The sequence below is a fragment of the Varanus komodoensis genome, unplaced genomic scaffold (genome assembly GCF_004798865.1).
Source record: "Varanus komodoensis strain SLA01 unplaced genomic scaffold, ASM479886v1 scaffold21, whole genome shotgun sequence".
In the NCBI taxonomy this organism is placed as follows: Eukaryota; Metazoa; Chordata; class Lepidosauria; order Squamata; family Varanidae; genus Varanus; species Varanus komodoensis.
In genome coordinates, this window is record NW_025335589.1 from 3,359,193 (window position 1) to 3,381,495 (window position 22,303).

Consider the following 22,303-nt stretch of genomic DNA (forward strand, 5'->3'; position numbering starts at 1 on the left):
AGTCATCATCACTTGAGGCTTCTGAGTTTACTAAAGACTTCCTACTGGGAGGATGCCTCGTGGGTTCTCTTCCTTCCTTCTTGGCTCCAGCTTTCTCCAGTTCTGGAACTGCGGCAATTCTTAGGTATAACATTAATTTTCCTTTCCCCCAACCCTCCTTTTTCAAAATACTGGTATGCAAGTGTCAGGAAAGACAAAATTGTACATAAATTCCATTTGTAAACTAATAAACAAGCTAATGGGTAACTTTGAAATCAGTGCGAATATACAGTTTTTTATTTTCTGATAATGATAGAAAATTTGGATAGCATTTTTACCAAGTCTAGCATGTTGTCTTTTGTTTTGGAAAGGGCAAAATTGTAATAATATACATGTGAAAATACACATAAGAAAAGGAATTATAGATTTTATAAAATGCTAAAATGTTGTCTTTAAATCTGACTTTTAAATGTTGTGGTGCATTTCTATATTTTCATTGTAATCTGTATTGTTCTACTGCATCTTATTGCACTTTATGACTGTTGGGACCTACCCAGAAATGTTTGGCTATTATGTAGTAAAGAAACAATTGAGAAAGGAATGAATAATAAGGCTCTCATCCAGAACAAAACTACTTACAAGAAAAAATTACCAGGTGTCTAAATCCCAGTGAGACTTGAGAAACATTACTAGGATCAGAGATTTAGCACTTCAGGTTGGATGATTTAGATTTGACGTTATTTGTTTCACTGACAACTGAAAGCCATGTAGGGATCATTGTGGCTAATCACAACTAATCCTTTATTAATCTCTATCGGTCCAAATTATATACTTGGAGCAGAGACCATCAGCAATTTGAGTACTAAAAGGCTCAGTGCATATGAACAGACATGTTGCACAACAGAGCTCGGCTTGAACTAAACAGGTTGGATTCAAAGCCCTGCTTAGACATAAAGCTATTTGGATTATCTTGGCCAAGTCACTATCACTCAGCCTTACAGAAGGGTTATGGCAAAGAAGACATGCATTAGTCCCTTGCATTTTGCCCTGACCCCCTTGACATAGCATGGGATGAAAATGTGATTTTAATAAAACCTTCAGGACTTCCTTCCTGGGACTTATGTTCCCTGCAAATCTCGTATAGCACTCAATCTCACAGCCTATATGGTGGTAGACCACCATCTGAACATACCCTTCAGTCCAAGTGAAGAGCACTATGTGATGATGAGTATGCACAAGCATACTCAGATGATTTTCAGCATTTATATTGAACAGGATGCTTTACTATTCCAGTCCATGGTGGAGCATCTAGTTGTGCTGGTGGAAGGGTGCTGTCATCCAATAACGCCTGGTAACCGGCCTTCTCTGTGTCTTGTGTACTTCAAAGAAAAAGAATCACTCCAGGCACTGCCATTAGAAAGCTGATGAATATAAGGTCCTCATTTCTCAATAATGCTGAGAAGCCCTGTAAATTTTCTTTCTTATTTCTGCACAGTCTCAGGATTGCTTGTTATAACAAAAGAACCATGTTGAAACTTTGGTTCGTTACCAGCCAGTGGTCATCTGTGTAAGCCACACATTTCTCCTGCATACAAGAACAATCAAATCCTTGGGATGCATCAGAACTGCATGAACATATCAGCCCCCAAACACTTAATAGTATGCACCTCTCTTCCAGTTTTGCTGGTGCTTATTGTGGCATGTATTTATAGCTCTGTTGCAAGAAATGAAGGTCTTTCATACTACTCTTTCCAAGTTAGCTGTCTGAAAACTGTCCTTCAAGTTTCTATCAAAACATCCAATTTCTCCATTAGCTTGAGAGTAAAATACAGCTAATATTCTATTTATAATATTCTGCTCTGTTAGGAAAATGTCAAGTTCCAGTGAAGTGAAGTGAAGGTCATTGTCAGAAATTAATTTTTAGGATTTCCTTCCTTGCTAAAAACCATAGAAAGGAATTTAATGACTACAGCAGATGTGACTTGCAATGTGAATGCTTTTTGGGTCACTTACTGAAGTAGTCTATTAATACAAAGGCATAGTAACAATCCCTTGGAGTAGTATCAAAAGGACAGGTAATGGCTACAGTGGAGTTGCATATGTCAATGCTGTCATATCATGTATTTGATAGGTAACACAGGTCTTAATGACTACTTTGGTCTGAGACTCCATCCCCAGTCACCAATATAGAACTCACAGTCATGGTTTAATTCTGACAGTGCCCTGGTATGCATCATGGGTGAGGCTTATGAATGTGGACTTCCTCTAGCACATATAGCCAGAGTTTCCTTCACAGCACATGGTCTTCAAAGAAAGTACATTACATGTTCTGAAGAAAGGTAACAATGCTGTTTCAAGCCGCTTTGCCATCTCTTAAAACTCTTAAAACATGCAGCCTGAAATTGCTGTTGAGTAACCACAGGGACACTAGTTGTGTGAAGAACAAATTCCACATCTTCACCCAAATAAATATCTCATGAATGCAGTGGTGAGGATGACAAACCTTTGTCTGTCCCATTTTGGATTTATAGTCTGTGCACTTTTACATAATTAAAATAAAGTAATCTGGGTAACCATTAAAAAGTGGCTTCCTCCTCATTCCAGTCCCTTCTTAGTTAATAGAGTCATCAAGGGGCTGGGAGAGGTAGACAGTATCAATAGACTGCTCCACAGGTATGTTCTCCACATTTCCACAGGCCTCCTGTGGAAAAACAAGTGCTTCTTTTTCAGCCTCTTTCAATGCTGAACCTGAATGAGGAAAGCTCCTAGCCCATAATCAGATGCACTGATTGTCCTTTTCTAAGTAATACAAGATTGAACAGTGCAGTCTAAGCTATTGACAACCATGTGTTTTACAGACTGAAAACGAGATGGTAGAGCAGGCATCCAGACCAAGAATGAAGTCCCCCATAGTAATTCTCAGGGTGGTTCAGTGAAAGATGCATAGTTTGGAATAGATTTTGTATACCATAACCTGATCTTAAGAAGGAATGCAAGGGATGCAAATCAGTAGGAGACAGGGCTTGTGAGACAGCTACAACATGATCTGGATCAGGCTTCAGGCCAGCTGGCAAAATGGTATACCTCTGAAAGGCAAGCAAATTTGCATTTAGACAAGATGAGCTTCAGGCCTGCTACTGATGCAGGTAAGTACAGATCGCAAATTAATTCCATGCTCTTCAGGGGACTTCGTCATCACTGTGATATCATCCAGATAACATGGAGCTCTGTGCTGGTTCTTGAGGATCAGAAATAGCATCTTTTGAAAAGCACTGGGCACTGCTACAAGGCCATATGGAATATTTTTAAAACAGAAGAGGCCATCATGTTCAATGAATTCTTTGAGGCTCCTGGCATCTTTACGCAACTTAATTTGGTGATATGTAGTCCTGCAAATCAAGAGTAAAAAACAGGTTTGCTCCATAGTTCTTGTAAGTGTGGAAGTGGAGCATTGTCGATTACAACAGCCTTATTTGGTTCCTATCAAACCACCCAGAGAGTTTTGGCTGTGGGGTAGAATAGAAATAAATATAAATCCACAGAAAGGCAATGCTTCCACCCTTCAGTACACCCCACAACACGTCAATCCCTTCAATAATATTATAATAATATTGCTATTTTCTTAAATCCTTAAGGTGCAGCATTTCTGACTGCAAATGGTAAGTGTTGTCTTTTCTAGGGGACACGTGACATATTAAGCCATACATTAAGTTTGTGATAAACCCATTTTCATAGCTGAACACCTCTGAAGAATGACCCTTCCTCACAGCTGCAATTGGCTCTTGTTCTACTACAGTAGTGTGATTGTGGTCTGCGCAGTCCAGTTGAGGAAGGGCAATGGAGTTTGAACTGCAGTAAGATACAAATAAAGATCTGGCAGCAAATAAATCTTTGCCAAGGATAGGAAGCTGCTATCAATGTGGAGCTGTGCAGGAGCAGGACATAAACTGAAAGTCACCGATACAGACAAAGAGCCACAAACAGGAATGCCTTGTTTTCAGGCTGCATACCAGGCGTAATTTGAATGCAGCAAGTGGCACATTTCCAAAGTAGCATAAGCAAATTGAACTGTTTAGTATAGAGACTGCAGAACCAGCATCTCATGTGCAATCAGTGGGCTGTCTCTTCCTGGAGTCTGTAGTAGAACCATAACAATGTACAATATTTTAATGAATTTGGGACTAATTCCACCATACTTAGAACTGCAATATCTGTCATTGCATAACATGCACTTATAAGCTGGACTTGCTACTACAGAAAACTTTGGCAAAGTAAACAGATTTCTTTTTGCAATGTGAGCACTTCCCTTCCCTTTGCAGAACAGCAGATATAACTTGGCAGGTGCTGTGTAGAACCACAATATAACCATGTCTTCAGTGAGTTTTCCCCTTGCTGGGTATGTGGGTTGTTCCTTGCTGCCCCTTCCAGAAAAATTACCTGCATCTGTACAGGAGCATTCTGCTAAGAATCTACACTTGGAATTATATTTGAATGCATTGTGCTAGCTTTGGTATCCAAAGTCAAATATTTTCGTATAGTAAGAACTGGTTCAAATTGGGTTGCAATAATCGGGACTAGTGATATGTGAAGAACCCATCTGGGAGTGGTAATCCAACAGATTTTCTGGTGCAACTCCTCAGACTCTGGTCTGTTTTATTGCTGTTTCTGGCAAACATACCCAGGATTCACACATGACTTGCCAGGAATGGAGCTCTGCATGACCACTGCATAAGCAGCATCCCTCTTCAACATTACATGTAGCAGCCTTTGCTTGTGCTTGTGCTGTTCCATGTGACATGGAAGTAGGTTGCCAGCTGTACAGCCTTCATTCTGGGAGTGTTTACGGATTGCTTCTTGGCTCAGCTCTCATTCTAAGACTGGGCTGAGTACAAGAGGAAGTCCACAAATGCTAGAGGGATGGATTCCATGGAGCTTCCTTGTGACACTTGCCAGGATTTTCCCCAGTGCAAGATCTGATTCCGGAGGCAAGCATTGCTTTATGTGAAGCATTCCTTTTCTTCAATAAGCTGATGCCTAATCATCTCATCTTCCATCATTCCTAATTCAGATAGAATAATCAGGTTTTTCAAAGCACAGAGTTAGTTCCCCTGGTCCTTGTTCCCATGGTCTTTGTTCACACTGATGAAATGTGAAATGATTACCTACCACATTAACTTTGGCACAAAAAAAAAAATCTGTAACACACTGAGTGCAGTCACACATGTATCATTTGCAAGAGGAAAGACATGGAAAATCCTTCAGCTCTTGATAAGTGACACATGTTTTCTTACTTCAAAGTCCTCTTTTATCATAAGCAGTAAGTGTGCAATTCTTGAACATCTCAACTCAAGCAATGAAAGCTACGGAAGGCTACCCTGGGCTTTGAAGAAAATGTGTAGGCACCTTCAGGGGCAGAAAAGCCATCTTCATCATCCAGTGCTGTATCAGCACTAAGAGCACAAGCAAATTTCAACCTGCCAGCATGGCTTCTTTATTCTTCTGGTACAGCTGCCTCGCTCAGTAACTTTATACAATCCAGCCTTGAACTCCTCCCTCCAGCTTCCTGCTTGCTGTACAGCGACACTGCATCTCTCCAACAAACACCGCTTTAGCTATGCTATTTAAGGAAACAGCTATTCTTAAGAACACACCAGCTATCTCTAAAGTTCCTTCTGAATGTGAACTCTACTTCTGAATTGTTTCCAAGGTGAGCAAAATTGATGGACACTATAAGAATAACAGATAGTAACTGGATAACTATAGCCAAAATATTCAGCATGTGCAAATTGGTCAATGAGAGGCTGAATCAGGGGTTTCTGGGTTTTTTTTTTTTTTAGTAATAACATTTTGATATAGCTCTTTCTCTTTTTTTTCCCCAGTGGTATGCTTTTCAATAGGCAGCACAAACAAAATACTACCAGGAAACATAATCAAAGGAAGGAAATGTTAGAATTGCTCAGCTGTGTGGACCAAGTGATAGAGGTCACATGACAAGCCTGGGGATGAAGCCAACAGTAGCACTATTCATTCATGCTCAGTCCACATGATGTATTTAGTCCACCCTGCAGGAAAGAAAGTTTCAAAATAGGGCGTTGAAAATACGCACACAAATCCCATTACTGGATAATGGGATTTGTGTGCGTAAAGTCTCGTGCACCAAAATTTAAATTTAGGTGTCCAATTTTCCATGTGACCCAACAAATCACTTAACAGAAAACAACTTTTGCATGGCATCCTTGTCTCCCTGGTTTGCTCATTTACCAGATGGACTATACCATTTGGAGTCTGACTTCTTACAATAATCAAGGCCTCTTGCAGAGGTTAAGGTAGAGAGAAATGTGAAATAGCCAGTGCCTCTGGCACAAATTCATGGAATGGATCCATGAATTTATTAGCCCTCAAAAGACACAGCTGGTTGTCAGAAAAGGTAAAAGCTCCACCATGGAGCCTCAAAGTCCATTTATTAGGTTCTTCATGGCTGGCTGTGAGTTCACTTATGATAAATATATCAATTTACTTCTCTACTTGCATTTGTCAACCCCCACACCAGCAAATGTTCTAATTTGTTTCTATTTTGTCAGCACTAACATATCTAAATATTTGTGAAGTTATCCTCACATTCAGTTTAAATAATATTGATCATGTGCTTCAATGTGAATCTGTAATTTGTTGCAGGTGAAATTAGAAGCATGAGAACTATAATTCATTTCTATATACATTTGTTTGGAAGCAAGTACCCATGAGCTATATCTACAGTCATGTTTAGAGACCTATTAAAATAAGTAGGACTTACACTAGTCATGGATTCCATTAGATCTACTCTAAGTATGAAAAAGTCTTAATCCAATTTATTGTGCTCAGTGCAGTTTACTCCCAAATAAGTGAGTTTAGGGTTGAAGATTTATTCTTTCTTCTGTTTGTTTTATATTTACAGTTTTGTTAGTGTGACATTATTATGACAAAATATATAGTCATTTGCGTTATCCATTAAACACACGCACATGCTCAAAGTTGACTTTGGTGTCCAATGTTCCACATGAGCCAACAAGAACTAAACAAAAACAACAATAATGTTTCTGTAATTTCTTCTGTGGATTTTCTTTCCCTTATCCTAGCATGTCTAGAAGCATACCATTATTTGGAGCATGGCTTTCAAGCATAGTTTGATCATCTTGTGAGATTTTTGTACAGAGCGGTTAAAAAAGCAACCAACAATGAAAAAATATAGCTGATATTGTATTATCAAAGTGCTGTCTGTGAAATTCTCTCAGTTGGACTAATGCATTCCTAACGCATGAAAGTGTCATACATCAAGATCTTTTAAAAGAAAAGAAAAAAAAAAAGAAGAAGCAGCAACAGTTTAATTATTAACGCAGTGCTATCAAGCAGTCTGTCTATAGGGAATTCTTTAATTTTGTGCTTTTTCTTTAGTGATAAGGGGACTCAGTATTAAATATAAATGTACTTTTTAACTTCCTGAAAGTTCCTCACATATATTTCTCCTTCTCTTGATTTCTAACAATGCGCGTGCATGCAGGAGTGGGGTGAGAAAATAATTAAGAAAGGAAAAGGCAGACAGCTTCCTTTGATATTCATTTCCACTGAAATGGTGCCAAGCATGTTGTTCAAGGGAGCTCTTTTGAGTGTTCTTATAGGAAACAGAATGCATGCTCATTAAGCCACAAGAAGTCAGAAACAATTATGAGAGCAATTTGAGATGCACTACCCAATGCTTACTGTTTCAGTAGTTGTTATGATTGGATGCCAAGGAAAAGTTGCCTTTTGGAATGGCAAAAACAACACCAAGGGGAATGCAGAACAGTCTATAGAACTCTGCAGTTGATACAGAGCATATCCCATGTAATTATGTGTCCTGTGACATCAAACTTCAAAATGAAGTACCAAGACCTGATATAACTGAAATGTTCATCTGCATTAATGCTGGTTCTGTGATTAGGCAGACTAAGACAACTGCCTCAGGCAGTTCGTTGTGGGAATTAGAAAAAGGGGGCAATTGGGAAGCCATTATTAGTGTTGTGTTTGGAATTTCAGGTAGAAGTATTTACATGATTTTCCATCAGAGGGGACAGAAATAGCTTGGCCAAGCTTGGGTCCTGTCCACCTCCTCTTGCTGCAATGGAGTTGCAGGAAAGGAGGAATTTACTGCTCTGCCCAGGAAGCCAAATGACTTGCATTATAGTGAACTTCATAATGATATAATCCATGGGAACAGGTCCCACTAGATTTAGAGAGGCGTGCTTACAACTGGGGTGCATTGTTTGTGGAGACACATTCTCAGCCAGCAAACAGTGTGAAATAATTATAGTAATATAAATTAAAAATGGATGGTCTAACCCTGTCAAGCATATTTCTAAGCCATACTGATGTTATGTTTAAATCTTCCATGTTGAAAACTAGGGGAATTAGAAATGTTTAACTTTTGCTGATTCTTCCATGGAGAAAATGAAAAGGGTCTGAAGCGATTGCCTGTGCAGTTTCAACAGCTGTATAGGAATGTGTGAGAAGTCACTAGAAGGGAAGGTACCCAACCCCAACCTCCATACATCTCTTTTCCCTTCATCCCTCCTCCAACGCACACCACATCTTCTTCAATTCACCTTCCTCTTTTCTCTACTTGTTTTGTGAAGGACTGGTGGCCACCACTGGGCAAGGCCACAACCTTCCCACTCCCTGCTAATCCCTGATACCGGTGGCTTGCCCTTATGTCTTGTCCTCTTGTGCAAGCATAAGACAGTGTACATACACAGCCCCAGCAGCATGGGTCTTGGGCAGCACGGAGGGACTTCTTAAAAAACAAAAATGTGATTTTCTTACCTACCTCAGAGATATCTTGATATGAAGGAATCTATTCCCAGCCTGTCCTCCTTCCTTTTCCTCAGAGCTCAGTCCCCTTACTCATTATTTACCCTGTTTACTAATATAGGAAGCAAGAGTAGATTTTACTGAAAATAATACCTCAAAATTTCTGAGATAATTGTTCCATTTCTGAAGATTTCCTGCTAATATAAAATATTTTCGTATTCTAAACAAGTGCATCACACATGGGCATCTGAGCAGATGAGCCTTTTAAGTATTAAATCTTGGTTGAGATTCTAATGTCTATGGTGCTTCTAATGTTTTGGTCTACAACTCCCATTATCCCTTACCAGACTGGAGATGTTGGGAGTTGCAGGCTAAAACATCTGTAGGACCACAAGCTGTTCATTCTGTGTTAAATAGTTGTTAATGGCATCCCTACTGCATGAAATTATTTGTGAATTGTCTCCCCATTTTGTCAGAACATGCTCATGATGGTAATAATAATATTTTTCTTTAAATACTGGTGTTGTGAACAAAAGCAAAACAGAGATAACACAGCATCAGCTTGTTATATTCTAAAGCCTCTGTCCAGCATCAGAGAGTTCAACAATTTCATGAGCTACAAAGCTACAACCCTTATTTCTATGGATCCATGACCTTGACAAGCCATACTTTACATTTTCAAGACTTGATCAACAAGAATAATGATCCAAGATGAACAACACAAACAAAAATTGTTCTGCATCAGTTACTAATAGCCACTTCACAGTTTTTCAGTCTCCACTCTTTTTAGTCCCCCCTATTCTTGCTATGTGTGCAAAATCAAGGTAAACATTTTTTTTCCTATGATCCATCATATGAAATACTGTACATCTCACCAGCACAGAAGCCACCTTAATTTTAAATGCATGTTACAGAGGCATCCAGGTCTGTTAGATTTCTGTACTACTGTGGAAATTTCACTTTCACCCAAAGAAAGTCCTTGAACTAGTGCATGGATTCTCTCCAGCATGTTGCAAAACTAACACTGAGTGACAAGTATTTGTTGCCAAGATGGTTCTGATCTATTTGCATGAGATTAATCCTTCCTTCTGAGCTAAAGCAGTCATTAAGCAAACATCAGCATGAAGAATATTGGTGGAAGGGCTAGCATTTAAGAATGGAATAAAATGAGATCCCAAAAGTAGTGCCCATGGGTACTAGAGAGCCTATGGAGACCCCAGCAGTCTGCCAAATTTTCTGCTCCCTGCCCCTTCAAAAAATATTTTTAAAGAAAACCCTGCGACAAGCTTGGGTGCCAGATTCTCTTTCCTGTTCCTGAACCTGCCACTAATTATTTGTTCAGCAGGCAGGAAGAAAAGGAAAAGAGTAGCTTCCTGACCCCACCCAGTCTTCTATCCACACAGGCCTTTCCCCTTTGTTCTTTCCTGTCAGCCTCTAACCTTGCTATTTCTCTCCCTGAAACTTCCTCACTATCTCCCTTCCCCATTCCTAGCTTTTTCTCACACTCACCCCTTTCTCTTGCTTCTTCTCCCTACTCCCACCCTCTGGCCTTGCTTTTACTTGCCCTTCTACCCCTTTCCTTCTACCCCTTTTCCTTGCTATTTTGCCCTCCCAGCCTCTAGTCCTGGTGTTTCTCCTCACCACACACACCTCTTTCAATTAGCCAGGCATCCACAGTGGCCATTATGTGACTAGCCATATCCTCGATGAAAGCCATTTTGTGGTGGTGCCCAAGCAGTTTCTTGAATTCTCAAATACACCTATAGGTCCAGAAAGCTTGGGAATCCCACACATAGACAGATATTTGCGGCCCATAGAATAGTAAGAACAATACCCAAGGTATTCTCCTCTACGTCCATGAAGAAAAAATGTGTACTGCATATCAGAATCTCTAATCTGACAGCACAATGTTCAGAGGAAACGCACTATTGGATAGAATGTATCTCACTGTAGCAAAAAAAAGACAAGGAGACACTCCTTGGTTGAATGCATAATGTAACTTCACAACTCCACCATGGCATTCATAATATACTATATTCAGTTAAACTCAAATGATTTATGACAGTCTAGGAAAACAAGATGAACTCCATAGCCGAAGTGGGTAACAAACTTTTTTCAAAAGAGCAAGTTCATTTGGAAACTTTGACCTGAATTCTGCTCAGAAATACACTTTTCTGTCCTCCTTAATGGAAAATGGCCATGCAATTAAAATGTCAAGAGTTATAGGAACTGCATGTCTGCCTATGTCTTGAAAAGAAAAAAAGAAAAGATCCCTAAGATATATTAAAATCCAGTGTCCACATCTGATATTTTCTCCAGTGCCAGATTTTTAAGATTGTCATACTTAAAAATTAAAGACAATATAGATATTAGTACATTTTAGAACACTTAATGCCAGTTTTAGTACAGATATAATAATATGATTTAGATTTATATATTTTAATGTACAATGTAGAGTTTATTACATATAGCAATAAGTGTGACCATGAACCACTTTCTTCTGTGTAATCTCATTGATCTTTCAGTTTGTTTGTTTGTTTGTTTGTTGAATTTGTTTGACAGCCATCCACTAGCATCATGTTCTCTGGGCAGCCATAAGTACCAATAAATAATAAGTACCAATAAAATATCATTGGCTAAAACCAACACAATTTAAAATATCATAATAAAACAGAACAGGATGAAATCATAATATACATAATGAAAGAAATAAAATATCACATATTAAAAAAACAGTGTAATTATTCAAATGGTCTATGTAGCACCATAGGCTCACCAAAAATGGAAAGTTTTTGCCAGGTGCCTAGAAACTCAGCAAAGTAGTAACCTGGTGAATCTCAAGAGGTAACACAATCCACCATTGTGCCTCATAAGACTCCTCCAGGCAGTCTCCTCCTTGACCTCCTTGCGGGGAGGAACTTGGAGGAACGCCTTAGTTGATGAAGTTAAGGAAAAGGAAGGAGTAAGGGGCTCCCTAAGATAATGTGGTCCCAAGCTGTTTAGGGCATTATATGTCATAGTCAAAACCTTGAAACCAGCCAGGACTGGAAAGTAGCCAGTGCAACCAACAAAGAACTGGTGAACTAAGTTCATAAAGGCCAGTCCTTATTAGGAACCATGCTGCCCTCTTCTGGATCATTTGAATACCAACTTCAAGGGAAGCCCCACAGAAGTCCAGTCTGGAGGTTGGTAGTGCATGAATGACTGAGAAGAGACATCCAAATCAGCTGAAGGCAATGAAAGCCACTCCTGGCAAGCAAGTCCAACTATGAACCTTGTCCTTTAGGGGAAATGCAACCCCTTCCAGGACAGGTTTACAGTCACTCAGCTGAAATGGAGGTTTACACACCAGCAGTACTTTGGTCTTATGATGGAACTTGAGCTTATTGACTCTCATCCAATCCATTACCAAGTCCAGACACTGATTAAAGGTAGAGACAGCCACATCTGGATTAGATGATTAGAGAATGAGCTAAGTATCATCAGCATACTGGTGACATTTCAGTCCAGACCTCCTGATGACCTCACCCAGTTGTTTCATGAAGATGTTGAAGAGCACGGGGATAAAAATTGAACCCTATGGAACTCCATGCCATAAACACCATGGTGCAGAATGCTAATTCCCCAGCACCACCATCTGGAGACAGTCTTCCAGGTAGGAACAGAGCCAGCATAACACAGTGCCACCTACTCCCAACCCAGCAAGCCTCTCCAGAAGGATACCATGTCGATGGTATCAAAAGCCACTGAGAGGCCCAGGAAAATCAACGGAGTCATCCATCCCCGTCCTTCACAGAGCAAAGCTCATTTCACAGAGTGAACAAGGCAGTCTTGGTCCCAAAAACAGGCCTAAAACCCAGATGAATGAAATGGATCAAGATAATCTGTTCCCTCCAACAGTGCCTGTTCCATATCTAGCAACACTCTATCCTTACTCCTTGCCCAGGAACAATTCCTGAAGCTTTTTCCATATGTTTCTGGACACATGTACATGGTGGTGAATATGGACTGTCAATATCACCACCATACCAAATTCAATAATTCTTGGTTAATTTAGTATGGGCAAGCGTATCTCAATCTCTGTCCTGTAAGCATAGAAAACGTTTCCTTTCCTCCACCTCCCATACTCAGGTTCTCTGCTGTCATTTCCAGCCTCCTACACATGTTGGGATGGGGAATCAAAGTGGGGGACAAAACTACATACAACATGTAGCATGGGCCTTAAAAACATGTAGCATGGGCCTTAAAATAAGCATGATCCTGTGAACTCTGCAGGAATTGCCGATGAGTAAAAGTTTTAAGGAATGGATAAGTCACAAGTCATTAAAACCTTGACCAAAAACCTTCAAGCACCAATTTATACCTTGCAATATAAATCTCATATTTTGTGGTTCCCTGTAGTATCTCATTGGCTCCCTTCCCTTCAGAGAAGGTTGCAAGTTAGCGATGATATCCTTACCCTACAGAATGAGAATGTCCTCAGATGCATTAGGATGAAAGATCCTGTAAGTCATCAATATTTTACACACTGAACATAGGTCTAATGACATTCAGTGGGAAAAATGTGGGTTTTTCTGGAGTTTGCCCCTCCCTCAATTGAGTAGGCAGTTTTAGATATGTCTTTATTGCTATAGCAACAACTTATTTCTCTGGCAATCTCTTAGAGTGGTATTGCTAGGAGACAGACAGGCCACAGTTCAAAACAAAGCAGCCAACTTTAACCACTCCTCTTACTTTCTCTGTGATTGGTACCTTCTGATATTGGTGATACCTTTAAAGCATTCAATTGGTGATACCTTTAAAGCATTCAATAAACTCCATGCATATGTTATTTCACTTATCTTTATACCATCCCTTTAAGGTAAGGAAGTACAAGGCTATTGTACTGTGCAGGGACAACATCTGATTTTGTTTTTCTTTGTTCACACTTCTGTTTCTTAGCTGCTATTACTACACTCGCTGGCTTGATAAGATTTAAATGCCTACCAGTAATTGAAGAACATCACTTTCAAAGTACCAAATAAAGAAAATGATTCCAAATAAAGAAATGATGGTGAACTGTTCACATATGTTCCTTGGTGATAATGGGCTTAAAATACAGTTTCAACAGTTAAACTTTTCTTTGCCTTCAATTCCCAGCTTTCCCAGCCAGCCATTTTAGACATTGTAGGACATTTTGTGCCTAAACATGCATAGGAGTTGTGCCATCAGGATTTTCATGGGAAGGAAATTAAAGAGTTTTAACATAACAAATTGATGATAGAGAAAATGTGATAGTCTGTTGGAAGTCAAAACTGTTAGGAATTATATAAAAATCATGTGCAGTAAACATCAAAATGATACATAGAACATCACTCACAACTTTAATTAGGGATGTGTGAGGTATCTTCATAGGGATTGGGAATCCATCAGATTCCCTTAGCTCAGCTTCCCAAATTCCAGCCCACTTTCTCACAGGTGTAAGTCTGACTTCCTTACAGCTTACAAGAGTACTGTGCTTGTAAAGCAAGCCTACAAGAGTACTGTGCAAGAAGCATCCTTCTGCCACAGATGTGCCTTGCGGCCTTCGTTTGCACTGCATGTGCTGTGGAAGAAGGTCGTGCAGCTGGAGTTCTGTGATCGTTCATGGACTTCCTCTTGGCTCAGCTCACTTCCTGAGCATGAAAAGAAGTCTGATGATCAAGAGAAGGACAGATTCCATGGAGGATTGTCATAACCCTAGTGTATATACAATTCTGTTGTGATATATATTCAAATGCTTTTTTTAAAAAATGTATAAAATACAATCACTTGATTCAAAGTTCATTCCTGTGGGTTGAGTTATGCTGTATGCAAACACATGCCAGATACAAGAATGTCTTAGCTTTCAACTTTCCTGAAGAAAATGTGAAAGAGATGCTCTGGGACAACTGGGCTTTAGAGATACATATTTACAAGACAGCCCCAGGGAGGGGATTCACCCCAATTTCACTTACTTCCCTGAAAGAGCTATTTTTCTATGGGAGAAAATATGCAGCTAACACAGAGATCATTCTCAAAAACAAAACCTGCAAAGGTGATTGTCCTTTATATGACCCTTCCCCATCCTGTTGCCCTCCAGATGTGCTTAACTATAACCCCATAAGAACATAAGCCAATGTTGCGGGCAGGGAATTGTATAGTTCATCCCTACCAAATTCATACCACATAGCATGGTTGTGCTCATATGGCCAGACAAATGTGCACTATGGAAGGAATGTGAGGAGTAGCTTACTGCAGAAGTATAAAAAATAAAATGTGAAGAGCTGGAGAGCACATCTTTCCATTCTAAAAGGACTTCAAATAATTGTCCTTTAAATCAGTTTGCTGCTACTTTATAGATGGCATTCTGTAGTGTTTGCTCTATGACCTCTAGGGATGAGGAGATGCTCACAAGCTTTCACTTGAAGCAGTCTCATTGTCAAAAATTGCATTTATGTCTTCCGGAAGTCACAACCAGGAGTCTATCTTTGAGACCTGAACTTTGCCCCAGACCAAGTTTCCCTGAGAAATTTTATTTCCACAAGCTGATTTCAAAGCAACACCACAGGAGGCTGTTGTTCCCTTGTGGCCTGCAGGCAAAGTATTCAGCCCAGCACAATTTGGTTTGCTATGACTTCCTCTTCCTATGTTGGATTGTTTCTTGAGGTATGAGTCTATGCAAGAAGCATAAAGGGAAGTGAGGCTAAACAGATGGTTTTCATCCCAGAGTGTCCCTAGCTCAGGATGCAGATTCTTTTACTGAACCTTTACTGTTCTGTGAAAAATATCCCTGCACACATACGGAGAGAGGCCCTGAGATTGGACTGGGTCACTTCAGTATGTGCTTTATTGTTTACATCTGTGCTAGATTGTACTTCCCCCTGGGAACTTTGTAGGTGGAGGTTGCAATCTTCTTATCCAATAAATATAGAAATAATGAGAAGCTCTGAGATAATACTACATATCCAGTTTAAACACAATAATTTAAAGAGGGATTTTCTGAGGCAGATATGTCTAGCTACTTGGTTCCTATGTCCTGCACACGTTTCATCTTCTGACAATCCTTAGCTGAAAGCATTCACCAGAATTACCTGTGAAATATTGTTCTTACCCCAATATAGGCTATTTACATCCTCGGATGAATGTGGCCAAACAACATTTCCCTAAATGTTCCTTTCCTTACAAATAGCTTTATTTTAAGAAAATGAAATAATCAAAAACTATAGTTTATAGTTTATCCAAGCTAATTTATCCCCATTTTTATGTGAGTAAAGAACAATATAAGTCACTAATAAGAAATAACGGGTTGTAGCTTAGAGTAGATAATTTGAAATACATGGAATCTAAGTTGATTAACTTAAATCTGATTTATTTCAGTGGATCTACCTTAAGCATGACTAAGTCCAGGTCTAACCTAATGGTGCAAGCTACGTATATATATACTGTTTGCAGTTAGAACTTTGTTCAATTTGACTCTTTCCAGGCATTTTAGACTACAGCATCTATGATTCCTAACCATTATCCATGCCATCCAGAGCTTATGGGGGGTGTAGTCTAAAACATCTGGAAGGAATCATATTGGAGAAGGCTGTTCTAATCATAAAAAAGTTGAACACAGCTGGGTTAAAGGATAGGTTTCAAGATTTAAGAACACAAGAACATAGATAGAGCCATGGCTGTATCAGACTGCAGGATGTCTAATACAGCACTCTATTCACACAGTAGCCAACCAGTTGCCCATGGCTCTCATGTCATCCAGAACATATACAGTCAGACATTGCTAAAAATGTTGTGTTCCTGGCATGCAAATTCTCCTCAGAGTCCAGAATAGTACACAGTGCACTCATACAGTTTGGTTTGGTTTGGTTTGGTCTGGTCTGGTCCGGTCTCCAAACTGACTATCCATTCTGGGCTGTCACAAGATTAGCTTGGAGGGCTTTAGACTTTGGAAAGTTGTGTTTTGGTACACATTCCTTCCAGATTGGTGCTACTGGTGGTCCTCTGGGCTTTGTCCCAGATAGGATGTAGGCAGCAAGCAGATCACACTCAATTTTTTTTCAGACTTATAAGACCACTTACTACACCTGAGGCAAGATTAGTCCTTATCATAAATAATCTAATTTATCATGTTTCTTTTAGATTGCTGGGATAGATGGAACCTGTGCTCACCTGTGGTCAGAGGGCTTCCAGGTCAGTCTATGAATTCCAGCTTGCATTCAGCTGGTTGGCCACCATTCAGTGGTTGTGTAGAAACAGCATGTAGGAAGAACACCTCCTTCCCACACTGTTCCAGCAAAATTGGATGGATGTCTTCCAGCAGGTATTATTGTTGCACCAGGGGAGTGGTGGTTTAGGATATCATGGGTTTGCTGAATGTTAGGGCATTTGTTCTGCAAGCTTTAGGTGATTTTGATGTTATTCAGCAGAAAACTCACTTTGGGGTCTAATCTGATCTCTTGCATTAATCAGAGGAATGGAATTGTTCCTCATAGGCTCGAGCATGCTAGCAAGCAGTCAATGCAGAGAAAAGGATTGCACTGTTGAGGCAAGAAGAGGGAAGTAAACTTTATCAGGATATTTTCCATTCTACAACCAATTTTATAGACAGGATAGAGGAGACTTGTCTGATATGAGCAAATCTGTATTCTGGCAAATCTGCAGAGGGGCCTGCTGGATGTCATTCTGAGAAAGGAAGGAATGTGCAACTATGCAGAGCTTGTCCTTCTCCTGTGAAAGGTCTCTGCAGGCATCCTTAGTGGGGACAGGACTGATGAGCACTATGAAGGACCTTTCCTTCAAATACCTTTGCTTGAGGATTCAGAGGCACTTCACGTACTACCTGAGGTTTTCCATCAGGAATGAGAGCCAGTGTGGAATTAAGAATGGGCTTGGAGGCTAACTCACCTTACCCACCCAGAGTTTTGTGGCTCTGGGAGAAGTAACATGAGAAGGTCTCCCAATCCCAAAAGGGTCATGATCTCACAGGGACAACTCAACTGGGATGGGGTGGTTTGCTGATTCACTGCCAGACTAGCTGGCTGCATAGGATAGAAGCCTGCACAGATCTTCTCCTTTACAGACCTTTGAAATAAATATGTCTCAAGTTTTACATCATGTATCTGTGTCTCAGTTCTTCATTTCCCCCTCTTCATTTCACTTAGAAAACACAACAGGGATGCTGTTTATAGATGGCTCCATGTGGTGAGTATAATTTCTGGTCCTGCCCAAATGTAATAACATAGTAGTATGAACAGCAATGGCACCAGCAAAGCAAAATGTAAGTGACAGAGGAACAGTCTATGCTGTTGGACTGGTAACAGGAAACTGCACAGACTTTATTCTCAACCTGTGCAGAATATAAAGCACAGAATATACCAGAATGATCAAGATTCTGAACAACCTCAGCTGTCATATAAGGCAGAACAACATTTTTGAGAAAAACATTGCAAATAACAGAAATAAATTCATGCCAGGTTTCAGAATAATGGGCTAGTTTGTATCCATGCACACAGCTATATTCTATCCACACAAGGTAGGCCAAAGTGATCTGAACACTCATGGCACTACATGTGTCAAGTATTTCTGATGTCTGTGTGAATTAAATATATACACAGACATAGGCACACATACATATATACACACACAATTCCACCCCTTAAACTTCTAAGGTTGGTTAGAGTGTGTGCAGAGGGCTAGCCCATTGTCACCCAATAGAAATTTGAATTAAGGCCCAATATCCTAATCACAGCCCCATATTGTCACAGATTTTCTTTCTCTATCTGTAAATATGTTCACTGGCACATCTGCAACAGGTACACATCCAAACACAGCTATCTCTTCCCTTACTTGGGAACCAAGCTTTTGCAGTCATGCCAAGAAACTCCCATAGAGAAGAGAGAGGAAACAGCTGTTTTCTTGCCCTAAACCTGTGGGCTGTTTCAAATGTATGAAAATAGCTGACCTTGTAAGAAAAAAAGCAATACAAAGCTATAACATTATATACACTATTGGTCTGGGACCACTGCAAATTATGACTGAAGACAAAAATAAAAATTTGCACACAACTCTTTATCTGCCTCTCAAGTTCTTTCTTGACTTTAGATAATATGGCCATCAAATGTACTTCCTACTTTAGAATTTTAGGCAGATTTCATAGTATACTTTTGGGCTTCACATGAAACAGTGCATGAAATAATCTGTCACCTTTTCTCTGCAGGCCATGATTTGCAATCTTCTGTGCCAGCTTTAAATAGGATCTGCCACTCTTGCAAACTGAAATATTAACATGCTATCCCTTTGACAGTCTGTTTTATTCTTAATTTGACCAGGACATATAAAATAGCTTCTATACAGAGTATACAGTGTAGAGCAGGGTCTCCTGTTGAGGCTAAAGTATCTCCATAAAAACATAAAGATATACAGTTTGTACAACATTAGAATGCAAGAATTACAAAATAGAACAAATTAGAGAAAAATTCTGTAGACCAATTATACAAGTAAAGCTGTTCTTGCAGAAATGCATTCTATCAAATAAAAGCCAGAAGTTCTAAAGGTTTAACATAAAAATAATTTGCCCAAACTTCCTGAAATCTGGCATAGGACACCAAACTTTATAAGTTATAGATAGTTTTTTTATTATTTTAAAGATTATTTCACTTTAATTTACATTTTGATTTTAGGACACTGGGAAAAGTTTGAGGTCCTTTCATCAGTATTTTGGTCACTTTTACATGAATGGGTTTCAAAAGCCTGAGGAAATTCCAGAGATATTGCTATTTCTAGTTCTATAAAAATTAGATTTATCTTCACTTAGTGCTTGGTTTTTAAAGTATTCATATGAGAATGACAGGACACATCATCTTGTACTGATATGAGCACGCATCTAGGAAATTAGCATTAGCTAACTTATCCAGCACAGAGTTATCAAAACTTTTCTCTTCCTCTAATTTTTGAAGAAGAAACGGATTTGCCCTGAAAGTCCAAGGAAAAGTGGTTGCATAGATTGTACATTATAAGCTAATACACACACTTTATTTATTTAATTTATTCAATTGATATCCCACCTTTTCCTTTTTCCTTTTCCTTTTCCTACTCAAAGCAGCCCACATCATTCTCCTCTTCCTGCACTCATGCCTATCCCCACAACAACCATCCTGTGAAGTGGGTTGGACCAAGAGTCTGTGACTGGCTCTTTACCCTTCGTACTGTCTGCCAATCAAAGCAGCTGACATTGCATATTCTTGTTCCCTTTGGCATTTGAAGAGGGCTTTGAGAACATGCACAGGTTATGGTGGCTCACTAGGCTAAATAAAAGCATCAGAGGTATCCACTGCTAAAGTTCTGGAGTCCTTGACATGTACACTTAGTGTTAATATTTAGTGTGTACATGTCCTGCAGTCCTTCTAGGTCTGTATTCTGTATTTTTATCTCACACAAAGGATTTGAGGCCCTGAAGAGAAAGGAGCACTATGCAGTTTGTCCAGTAATGTTGTGATAATGACAATTAAAGGTGTCTCAGCAGACATCTGGGAATAATAATATATTTGGCAAAGAAGTAGAAGAAATAGAGGCCTAGCAAGAGGCAAGAAAAGCAAAGAAACAAGATAATGAAGAACATGTCGGCCTTTTTCTTCAACAGATCGAAAGAACTGCAGTATCTTAAGCATAATTCCTCCACTCCAAAACGGATTCTTGAGTCCTAACCCTTTCTGCCTAATTTGAATGCATATAGACAGTATTGTAAGAACATCCTGGGGTAAGGGATGGACACACAGACTGCAAAACCTATTTCTGACTTCTTCTGAGACCGATTATTGTAATACCAGGAAAAATAAATCATTGTACTTGGGTTATTCAGGAAAGAGTTCTGACAAACTCCCAGATGCATGGGATGGAGATGTCTTTAAAAAATGTATACCCTAAAATCCCTCACAGATTTTTTTTAATATCTGAAATGACCACTGTAGGAAACAGAGGCATTGAGATATGGAATTTTAGACACACAAAATAGCAAGGTACCCAGCTTGATCTAGGGCAGTTAGCAACAAACTGTATATTTGGAAAACACTAATGAAGAGATCAGTTCACACATCATATGGCATTGCACTACAGCCTGAGAAAGAACACAAGTTATGTCACAAAAACATAACTGCTACATATTATACATTTCATGTGCAGATGTCTACTAGGGAAAACATAAAAGAACAAGCAGATCACTGCTTAAGAAAAATGTTCAGTACATTACCGATTCTAAAAAAAAAGTGTGAGGGAATTAACAAATTCAGAACTTAGAATAAGCCTAAGGTTGAATTGATTAGCGAAGAAATTCCTACTACCTTTATGTGAGTAGATGTCCCTGCAAAATATATGCCCTCCAAAAAGAAAACATTGCTATGCTATGGGGAACAATAATTTTGCAAAAGTAGTCACAATAAAACTGAAGCTTCAAAGAACAAACAGGCCAGGTAAATCAAATAGGCCAGGAACTGAGCAGTAAAGAGGATTACATTTTTGGATAAATATAAAAACTGAATCATATTCAAAATATATAGATAGCAACCCAAAACAACAATTCACTTGCAAGGGAATAAATGGGAATATTTACTTGCTTGTAAATAGAGGAGCAGCCACCAACATGTTAGATGAAGCAACCAATGGAGAATTGCATTTGAATATGCAATTACGGCATTACCTGCATAGAGGACATAGCAAATGCTGCACATTGTGAGAGATACCAGCAAAGTTTTTCTAAGCCATGGTCAAGTACAGCCTTCTTCAGAGGGCAAGTGGCAATCTTCAGAATTTTACAGTGTCCAGAAATTTGTGCAACTTCAACATGTGCAGTTAAACTGCATAAGGTAAAGTAAGAGGCTGAATAAGAAGGAAGAAAATGATGAGAGGTGGTTTATTTCCTTGGATGGGATTGGAATGATCCAAATGATCCAAGAGCATCATCTGCTTGGTAGTGCTTCTACATCTCTACATGTTACAAGCTAATTAACTATCACGCCAGTCTCTAACAGTACAGATAGTGCTGTATCCTTCTTGTAGCTGAAGAATCCAAGGCCTTCTGTTAAACTCTGAAATGGCAATAGCTTTTGCATCCATAATTCATCATTACAATTTGAATTACACTTACAGTTTGAATTACACATTGTACTTACTTAAGTGCATCCCTTACTTAAGAAGAATTATGCAAAGAATATGTTGAGATTTCAAAGAACTAGGAAAATTAAAAATGGAATTAAAATTTGCACTGATAACAAGGTAAACTCATCTATACAGCCACATCTAGGCATATCCTATTATAGTCCGGGAATGCATAACTTCAGACTCCGGGACTAAATCCAGCCCAAGCCTACCTCCTTTTTGCCAGTTGCCAATTATGTTGTTTCCCCTCATTCTAAATGGTTGAAATAAGTTTCCCAAGGCTTACATACTGGCAATAAGAGATTTAAGTTAACTTATGCTGGTATTTTTGGTATTTTAACCCTGCCCTTTT